The 10,643-nt window shown below is 45.7% G+C and overlaps 1 protein-coding gene and 1 long non-coding RNA gene across 7 annotated transcripts in view; both read left to right on the top strand.

The window, feature by feature from the left end:
• The window catches only part of LOC143212017 (Krueppel-like factor 6), a 378,041-nt gene that overhangs the window by 125,819 nt on the left and 241,579 nt on the right, over positions 1-10,643 (top strand). The gene's annotated exons all lie outside the window — the stretch shown is intronic.
• Positions 1-10,643, top strand: part of LOC143212018 (uncharacterized) — a 118,224-nt gene that overhangs the window by 41,411 nt on the left and 66,170 nt on the right. Inside the window, exon 2 of one of the 4 annotated variants that reach the window (XR_013009591.1) lies at positions 1-10,637. This exon is cut by the window's left edge and continues 23,416 nt beyond it. The exons of the other annotated variants lie outside the window; for them this stretch is intronic. This is a non-coding gene — a long non-coding RNA (uncharacterized LOC143212018). Of the gene's footprint in view, positions 10,638-10,643 lie in introns of those variants that run through there. 4 annotated transcript variants of the gene reach the window in all.

A 10,643-nucleotide genomic window follows, 5' to 3' on the forward strand; every position in this document is an offset into this window, starting at 1 on the left:
TTTCACACAAACATTCATACGCATACATATTAATCCATTCATGCAATATGTATGACCGGTGCCTGAAATTTTTGTACCGTTCATTTCGGACGAATATCCGCAAACATTGTAAACGTTCTATGTATTTTTGTTATCAGATTGTGACGCAGGGAATACAGTAGTGAACGAAAATATTTAGCACAATACGTGATTTCGCATACGAACGTTTATAACTATCGGGCTGATTGTTTGCAACCCACTTTTTTGTCCCGATCTTCATCAACGTTATTCCAGATCTGTATTCCACGAAAACAAACCCGATACATATCGTAACTAAAAAACAACGGAATCGACTCGAATCTACTAACAGTAATAACAATTGTAAGGAATAAACCGTATTTATTTGTAAAATATGACACGCGGATAACCATTCGTCGACATATGTGTTTCTCGCGAAAGCTCGTTTTGATCCGATCTTCTTTTTACAATTCGTTGGCAATCACAATTTTAGAATTCTTCTGTTCCGATTCTCTATTTTATAAATTTAACTATATATATAGGGTTATTTGTTAATACACACATGTACATACATATAATACACACACATCATTCGTACTTTAACCCTATACAATCAAATCCAAAATCTCGAAGTACCCGACGCAACTATACCAAACGAAATCCATCCCAATCCCATTTACATCTTACAACCGGATAAAACGCTACAATTCTGGGGACACGGATCCAGCCAAAATCAATCTCCACTGCATACAAACACCGCGAGATAAACACGGCGATATCAGGGTTGTTTAAACGCTGTCAAAAACGCGCACCGTCCACAGAAATCCGTATCCGACCGCAATTTGGGCACTCGTGGACGGTCACTGGATATTAAAACAAAAAAAACAGCGCCCATCCCCCCGACGGGAAGAGAGATCGAAAGCAGGGGGGAAAAAATAGTCAGCGATCGTTACACGCTGACATAGATAGCATCGAAATCCGCGGCGCGGCGCGGCGGGTAGAATCGCTCGGAAGCTTCCGCACAATTGAAGCTCCCAATTTGCGGGTTGCAAAATATTTTTACGCGAGAGGGGAAAACGATACGACCAATGCGACGAACGGAATAAAGTGTTTCGATTAGGCGCCGACACAGGCGGCACACGCAATTTCCCCAGTTTGTCTTGCTCCGGTTCTCGAGGCAGTAATTCCTGCTCCCGATCGGTGCTTTAATCCCGGCAACGTGGCTTCGATCCATCCCGGCGACGTATGAAGTGGCATTTGCCGGGGCGAGCCGACATCATCCCCCCTTCGAACACCCTCGCACACCCACCAACCACCCCCTTGATACATAACGGCCGTCGCTGCTGGCTGCCAACGACGTCGCTCTGCCACGACGACGTCTCCTCCTAATCCACGGAAATGGGCACGGTGTCGATGGGATTCGTATTTGCGTTACGACGACGGAAACGCGGAAAGTAACGCCATTCCGTCGTTTCCGCTCGGCGCGCGGCACAGTGCTGTTGGAAAGCTCGTTTTCTCAGCGAAATTCCATTACGAGGAAATTATAGGCGGTACGAACAAATATTTCACGAAAGTATTTGACATTGCGGTGATCTCGAAGAACTCTGTACAGATTACAATTAACCTTTCCAGGTGACACAGGTGTTATTTGCAAAAAGAAACACGTTGTGTTTGTATAAATTATTATCGAGATATAACTAGACAAAGAGGAAATAAACCTTGATTCCCAGAGCTTAATAAAAATAGCCAGTTGCAGAGATATCGTGATACGAAACTGGTAGTACACCGAGTACACTGGCACGCAGGCCCAGCAAACCGTAGTTGATCCATCTGGCTACCTACCAACCTACCGACCTAGCTTCCTCTTCGAGCTCGTCGTTGGATCCTCCGGAAATGACGTCACGCTCATTGTAACATCCCGTACAACGCGAGCGTGGCCGTACGTACCGAGAGACGGTCTCTTTCGTGTCCCACGGATCGAGCGGGTTCGCGATTACACGGAGAGCCACGGTGGAACAGAGCGAGACAGAAACGGAAAGAGAAAGTGCAATCGAGAGAGAGAGGGAGAGAGAGTACAAGAGAGAAGAGGAGAAAACGAGAGAAGGGACACGCACGTTGCGTGCGGGTTGCGTGGGTGTGCGAACGTCGCCGGAACGCGTCAAGTCGCCTGCACGCAGCGTACCGTGTAAATACCTAACTGACTCCCGCTGGCAAAACGAACGAACAAACGAAAGAGACAGGAGACCAGCTGCAACGGAGAACTGGATGCGCCGATGCAACGGTGGGCAGCGAGTCGCGCGATTCTCGAATTCCTTCGCGCTTCCTCCGACGATCCGCTGATGAACACGCGGTGCAACGCGGTGCAACGCGGAGCGCAGGAGACGGGTAATCGAATCGCGGCGCTGAAGTGTCGTTAATTTTGCCCCTTTGTACCTTCGCTCGGCTGCATCCAGTGCATCCACTGCACATACACACACACACACATACAGAGAGACACACAGACGCCACGCTTCTCCCACGGAATTCTGGAGTGCCGAGGGAAATGGATAAATGCCCCGACGTCGCTTTGACGCCGGGACTACGAACGCTGAAGTTGCCCGAGAGGTTATCTTGTTTCCTTTGCTGCTTTCGAGGTCAGCTTTCGCTTTTTGAGCCCTGCTCGGGTCAACCTATCTCTCTCTTTCTCTTTTCTCTTTGTGCATCTCTCCCTGCAGTGTTTTTCAGAGCGCGTAATTCTATTGAGCATCGCCGACGGATTCCTGGCCGACTTTTTCGTATAACCTCTTTATTACCGACAAGTTCTGTTGCCTCCCCCCTCTCTCTCTCTCTCTCTCTCTCGACCATTTTCCTGAAAGATGCGTCGTCTAGCTGCAGGGCTTTGCCGCAGTTAGGGGTTGCAAAGCGGACTTGACGGTGACTTCGTTGCTTGCTGGAACATGACGCGCTCCGGGCTATAAGTAGACTGCGGATGCGCGTTTGCAGTTTTGGGACCGGTGCAACGGGAGTTGCATGTTTGATGAAGGGTTTCGGGAAATGCAGTTTTCTGTGGGGACTGTTTTGTTGAATGGATCTCGTTGCCGAGGGAAAGTCCGGAATGCACGTAGAAGTTCGTGAAAATTTTTGGAAGCGCAGCTTGGTGGAAACTGTCTTTTATCATTTGGTAGAATTGCAGAGGAACTTATTGTCAAAAAAAGGATTACAATAAACATTGCGTAAAACCTGAGTGAACGGAGTCTCGCTATTTTCACAACACAGTATAAATTAGTTGCATTTACTACTCGATTTCTGTTGCATAAGAATTGATATTTCAGTGAACTTCGCTTGCCACATAACAGCCGATGCGTTGCATAAAGATCCAATCATCCGCAAACTGCGAATTTTCCAGCAGAAGCGTCTTCCATTAATTTGCAAGACCGAGAGATATTTTTAAAAATAAAACTTCCTTGTACTGTGACAACGTAAAATTGCTGTGTCGGTTACTTCTTTTTGCCACGTTTAGTCTGCTTCGCAAGTGTATAATTTTAGCGAGCATCCGCCGGCGAAAGTCTCGCGACCACGCTTATTAGCATCTTCGCAATTAGGCGAGCGTGGGCGCGCACGACGACCACACGTGAACGACTGTGGTCGCATGCATGCGCGCACGCACGCTCAGGATTACGTAAACGATCGTAAAAGTAGCCGGGAGGACGATCTCGTGTGCGGGTCCCGACGAATTTTTCCAACCCGTCACGAACCGGAAACTTCTCTTGTACCCGACACCGGACAGATGTTACCCGTTCCGAATGGAAAGAGATTACATACACGGCGCTCGTGTTTTCCCAGTTGTCGCGTCACCAGAGTACGAGCTTCCTCGCTTGATAGGCTAATTATAATTTATGGAGTGTCGCGAATAATCGCGAACGACTCGCCGGTGAATCACTCGACCGACTCTTTGATACCACCGCGTACTGGACGTCGTATCTTTGTATTGTTTTGTTCTGCTCCGCCATTTTCTACACTCCACTTCGTCTCTAGAATGTATTAAGAGCTATCCCGAGTGTATGAGTGGCGCTATTTTCAGACCGGTTGTCATAGTTGATTGCGTGGTACGTGTTGTCGGTGATTATTCTGGAGTCTAGCACGATTAGGCGAGCTTCTTCTCAGCTGCCTCATACATAGTAATTATTTGAACTTCGTTGCTGTTTGCTCGTGTCCGCTGTTCCAACTTGTAGTTTCGTTTTGGATCTGTGAACATTCTTGCTGGTCGCGTTTTCTTTATTAGACCGAATTGATTAAGTCAGAAGAATTGCAATAAATCAAATTTCTTCAAACATTTCAAAAAATTCTCAGAATGAACAGCAATAAATCGTGTCGGTCAGCGCCTGCCACCGGACTGTTTAAAAGTCGGTGTTATTGCAACGATGCAGCGTGATTCACGGGACGCGACACCTGAATCATCGATTTACCACGGAAAATGAATCGCGTCGCGGCGAAGGAAACGCGTCGAACGTGAATCGATCGGTTGTTTCTTCTTTTTTTTTCTCGTTGCGCGGAGCGATGATTCACGACGGCATTAGCATTCATCATAGCCGGAAACAAAAATATAGATTATTGGCTATCGGTGGCTCGGCCGAGGACTTTGTAACCACGGCCATAAATATTTCCCTTGCTTGCCACGTCATTGATTCGAGGCTGGCTTGCTTGCTTGCTTGCTCGACCTGTGCGTGCATCCGTTGACCGATAACTCGCATTATGTCACGTCGCGGCCAGTAATCGAGGAACAAACAGCGATCGTTACCTTTCGACGAAGTTATGAATGGCAACGCGACGCGGAGGAAACCGCGTGCCTGCTGTTCGCGATCGGAGCCGCCGCAACCGCTTGCGAAAAATTCATGCGTCCATTTGCAACGCGTTCGAAAAGCGAACAGGCGGCGCGGCGGCGCGGCGCCTCCTAGAAAGGTTGCGACGATAAACCTTCAGGCGAAAACCACGAGAACTGCATTTCCCTTCGACGTACGGTAGGCCACGTGCAATGAATTTAACAAAAGCCAGCGAGAAATATTGCTGACGATGAGGAACTGTTCTCGACAGGCACGAATTTTCGAAACGAACCTCATGAATCTTTCACAAGGCGCGCGTAGACTACGATACTTTGTTTCGACGACTGCCGGGTTGAAAGCCGATTGATCGGGACCTCCAGTCATATACAAAATGTTCTCAGGAAATGCGACCAACAGAAAACGACCATCAATTCGTAATCCCGAGGGAAATCTAAATCGAAGCGTTGTTTGTCACTTTACAAGCTGTGACACGATTTTCGATGTTTTGGAATGCTGAAGGATTATTTGGTCTGCGTATGTGCGAAGGGTACGCACGTTAGATCGACGTTTTCGGGACACCCGGTGGATCGGAGAGGCTCGGATGATTGATTAATAAATATTAAACGGTAATACCGAGCTAGCTCACGTCCCAGCTCGTCCATCAGCCAGTTTATGACTTGAGAGCCGTTAGAGCGACGATCAAGTTTCCAGTCGTAAAAGTCGCCGACGCGATGTCTAAAGCTTCCCTAATCGGGGTGGATTTTCACCATTCTATACGTACAACCGGTTCGGCTGTCCTAATTCTCGCTTCTCCTCGCTATAGTGTTTCTTTCCTGTTGCATGTTCCGTGTAGCCGCGTATGTAACTGGTGGCGGAACTTCTCATTGCGGAGAATATATAGACGTACAATAAATAGAATCTTCTTTTCTATTCTAAAAAAATTATGAACGACAAAGAAATATTCTGAACGAACAGGCTCGAGAGTGGGACAACTGTCCCATTTTACTGTTCAGGTAGACGACCGGCGCGATTAACGCAACAATCTTCGATTTCTCCGTGGGTAGATCGGCTCGAAACGAGCCGGCTCGATTGAAAAATCGATGGAGAGAATTCCGATGGTTGGAAACGGGCCGCGATGCCGGAGCGGCGTCAATTTAATTCCAGCCGGCGTACGCGCGGCGTCGCATACCGAATGATTTCTGCGCGCAAAAACGGTTCCAATTACCCGCGGATAGTGGAATCGATAGTAGAATCGTGTCTTTTTGCGAGGTCTCCAACCGTGTCAGGTATTCCGTAACCCAGTTCTCGGTTGTTCTTACGTTTCTCGCCGCGCGGGGTATTCGAATCTTCTCGGTTGATTCGCGTGCGCCTAAGTAGCCACGCGCCCGCCATTTTCCACTGTTCGTTGTCGGATTTCCATTGGTGCATGGTGCATAGGTGCGTGCCCGCTTCACCTGGCCGACCGCATGCACGAGGTGCCACGGGACCGTTCTTTACCGCAACGGAATCGATAGCGCGTTCTTTTCTACTTTTCCTCGAGTGCCTGCACGTTGAAGAAGCGGCGAGTGTCGTCCCCGCGTGCCTCGAAATCCTACGAGCAGCCGCCAGCTATGCGATTTCTGATACGTCGCATTATTTAATTCTTAGACCGCGTTTAGACACCCGACAGAAACCGCGCGTTTCTGATCGCTCGATTTTTGTTTTCATGCAAATAAGTCCCAACAAAAACATCCTGTAAAGAAGAGCCAAGTTCCCATGGCCGTAAAAAGTTGTGAGATCAAACAAAATACGGCCAAGTTCGGTAGCTTAGAAATACCTCTTGCAATACTGAAAAAAGCGTTTGTAAAAATGAATTTAAAAGAACGCTATTTAATTTTTAAAGAGTTACATGGAGGGCTAAATTATTCAAACTTGGCCGCTACCAAACACCTTTTATGACCATTGGTTTAAAAAGTAGCGGGCAAGTCTGAATAATTTAGCCCTCCATGTAACTCTTTAAAAATTAAATAGCGTTCTTTTGAACTAATTTTTACAAACGCTTTTTTCAGGATTGCAAGAGGTATTTTTAAGCTAACGAACTTGGCCGTTTTTTGTTTGATCTCACAACTTTTTACGGCCATAGGAACTTGGCTCCTGTTTACAGGATGTTTTTGTTGGGATTTCATCAATTTTTGTTGAAATTTTATCAATTATCAAGTAGGTATCAAAGGAAAAAAATCCCTTTCTAATCTGCAAGACGAAATCCAAATTCAATGTATCGAAGATTAACACTCTGCCGGCGACGCTCGGATCCATTTGCCCCCCGCCACTATAGACGATGTTCGGTGCAGTTTCCTTTGTTTACGATAGAGCGATTGTTTTTTTTCATCAGTATTTGTTAGACTTCGAAGCTAATTAAACGTGTACTTTTGTATGTTATGCTGCTATGTTCTATCCTACGTACCTATTTCGTAATGTTTTTTTTCCGATACAACCCCTTTAAGGTGTAAAATTCCAAACTTTGATAATTATTCCTTTGAGTGTTTGTTATGGTGGACCTATGTACCAAATTTCAAGCTTGTAGGTCAATGGGAAGTACCCAAAAGGTTTTGATGATCTGTCAGTCAGTCAGTCAGTGACAAATTTAGCGATTTTTGAGGTCCTATATCTCGGAACCTACTAATGTTGGAAGATTAATGTTTTGTCAATATTGAGACATGATAGCATTTAACAAGTGTACGAAATTACATCTCTCCATCTGCCTCCAGTGCCGAGTTATAAGCCTCTAGAAAACGGCTAAGTTGTTTCGTATAAAAGAAGGTACATAGTGCGAGAACTTGGCTGGTGCACTACCTAGATTGCAAATAATATACGCGCCAGTCGTCCGAGGAAAAAGTTGATTTCAGATAGATGGGCAGGAAAATCGGGGAATACCAAGTACACTTACGTTTGGTAGTAAATTACAGAGACATATTTTACGACAAGACGAGGAAAACGCAGAAAAAGAAATATTGCACTGGAACCTTTTACGCAATTATTACCGAGGACCGCGCGTAAATATTTAGATTGTAGATAAACAAACGTTCCGCGGAGCAGAAATTGTTGCGTCGTGACGCGCAAATAGTTTGCTGGCCGTAATCGACGGCAGCAAACGAGAAAAGAAAGAAGCGCGCGTCGATCGAAAGCTGTGAAATAACTCGTGCGCTAAAGACAACATTGACGCGGTAAATACCGGCGCGGTCGATGCAGTTATGCGACGCGATGTCGTCGAAGGGCTGGATTTCACGGGCTGCACAAAGAAGCGTCTTGTTATACAGCGTAGCCGGAGACCGAAGACCGTAAATTACCGGCGCGACGCGGCGCGATGCACTGTTTTTATATCGGTTGCGCGTCCCTCCGGCCAATGACGGGCCGGTTACGTCGCCGCTATAAATATTAATCCTATAATTGGCCAACAAAGTGATTTACTCGCCTCGTAAAAGCACGCGGCCGTTATTTATATCGTCGCATGCGAGAACGAGGCTCGGTAGCGGAATCTGTTCGCGTGGGCACCGCGTGGCCAGGAAAACACGGGGCCGATTATGCTACTGGTCGATCATGTGTCCACTATCGATTCTGCTAACCAGTTGCACAAACGGTGCTCGGTTCCTCTGAAAAATGTATCCGAAATCTTATACAGGGTGTCCCAGCTAACTTGACCACCTCGAATATCTTCGTTGTTTTTAAAGATACGTCAAATGTCTGAAGGACAAAGTTGAATGGTAAAATGGGGCTCATACGATACCAAAAAAATTTTTGTTTTTATGTAGTTTTGTTTAGAGATATGAAGGTCACCTTCATTTTTTTTAAATGGAACGAGGTATTTTTTAATACATCAATCGACGCAGGCGGACATTCGTTATAAAAAGGTACTAACCTAAGTATGTCGAAAAGTTAGTAGTTCAAGAGATATTTCAATTTATAAATAATTCTAAAACATCATTACTGTCTTTTTTTTTTTTTACTAAGGCATTAGCGTTTATTTCTAGTGTAACGTCTTAATACGACAGTAATGGTGTTTTAGAATGTTCAGCTGCATCGATTGATGTATTGAAAAATACCTCATTCCATTAAAAAAAATGAAGGTGACCTCCATATCTCAAAAGAAAAATTACATAAAAACAAAAATTTTTTTGGTATCGTATGAGCCCCATTTTACCATTCAACTTTGTCCTTCAGACATTTGACATATCTTTAAAAACAACAAAGATATTCGAGGTGGTCAAGTTAGTTGGTACACCCTGTATACCAGTCAGTTCTATTGGCTCGCGCAACACAAGAACAAGTTCTATATATTTTTTATATTTATCAACAAAGTGGAGAAGTACGTCGATCGACCCAGAACCGTGCTACCGCGAACGATCGAAGCCCTCGTCCCGCGAAACGAGACTAATTTAAGAGTCCCAGGGAAAAAATCGGAAACCCGCCGCGCACCGTCAGATTTCCACTCTTCCGTTTCAACTATCGGCTCTTTAAGGGCAGGATTAAATTGAGTTTGAACGAGTTCGGACAGCGGTCGGATGAAATATGTAGGACGTAAAGGGCACTCGGCTCGGATGGGGGCAAGAAACCGCGAGAGCCGGATGATGGAACGACGTTTTCGAACTTCCAGAAAATTTCAGAATCGAAGAACGATATTTCTCGAGAGCCGGGACCAGGAGGGGAGCAAGTTTCCCGATTCGAACAGCTTGTTCGCCGGGAGTTTTTTCCCGGAGCTTAACGCGAGCACAGCTGAGCCTCTCCGATATCCGAATGCTTCGATTGTTAATATGAAAGATGCTGGATTTAAGATCGTTCGCAGTTTGATTGTACAAAAATGTCCACGGTCAATTTACTAAAATTCACTTCAGGTTTTATGACTCTAAAGCTACGTCCACACCGAAGACTTTTCGGAGCAGAAGCTAAATGATTGCCGAGCTGCAAAAGACGGCGTTCCGCTCGCGATTTCCGACAAGCTTTTTCGACAGGGATTTCGCGGATTTCCTGGCGACGTCGGGACCGCGATGGACGACATTATACATCGCCAGGAAAGGATCGCCGACGCGAACGAACGCGCGTTGCAGCCCGGGGAGATTAATGCATTCGTGCACGTGCACGTTACGTGCACCACGGTCCCCGGGTAATCAGCGGCCGCCGCCTAGGATCCGCCAGGAACGATTTCAACGTTTAATATAATGATATTAATGTTTTCCGCGGGAGGACGTCTACGCGGCCGTAAATTAAGGATTGTCAAACGCTGCTAAATTGCGATTCATACCGGTTTCCGCACCCGCTGATTCATCAAGCGCCGTTTCCGCGCGATCGCATATGCTAACGTTTCATTTAACTATCACTGTTCGCTTTGTAATCATTATAGTCCTGGATAGGTGTGTTGGTTTTTTTTTTGGCAACCGCTCGTTTTTGAAGACGTTTTATGAAATTTAAAGCAAGGCGGATATCTTCGTGGAACGTTTCATTCTGCTTCTACAATCTTGGAGAGTTGGACCTAGCCCTGGAGAAGTGGTCTCTTTTTGGCAGATGCTCGAGAGGATATTAATCATCTCGGTTTCTTCGAAAATATTCCAGCTCTCTTGATATTAATATTTGAAATTCTACTTGGAATTTCTTGCGGAGTCGTGGAGGGCCATAATTTCTTTGATAAATGTGTTTCTTCGAGATCTGCTATTCCTCTGGATTTTGGAGTCTTCAGGGAGAAGTAATAGTTTGATAAAATGAAATGTGATTCTGTAAAGAGCTTCTCGAATGTATTTATAATATAGTTATAGTTTAATAGAAATATTCATGTTCGGTTTGTGTCTATATCTAACCGATTTGTTTCTTTGCTTCCAG

The sequence above is a fragment of the Lasioglossum baleicum genome, chromosome 9, assembly GCF_051020765.1.
Source record: "Lasioglossum baleicum chromosome 9, iyLasBale1, whole genome shotgun sequence".
In the NCBI taxonomy this organism is placed as follows: Eukaryota; Metazoa; Arthropoda; class Insecta; order Hymenoptera; family Halictidae; genus Lasioglossum; species Lasioglossum baleicum.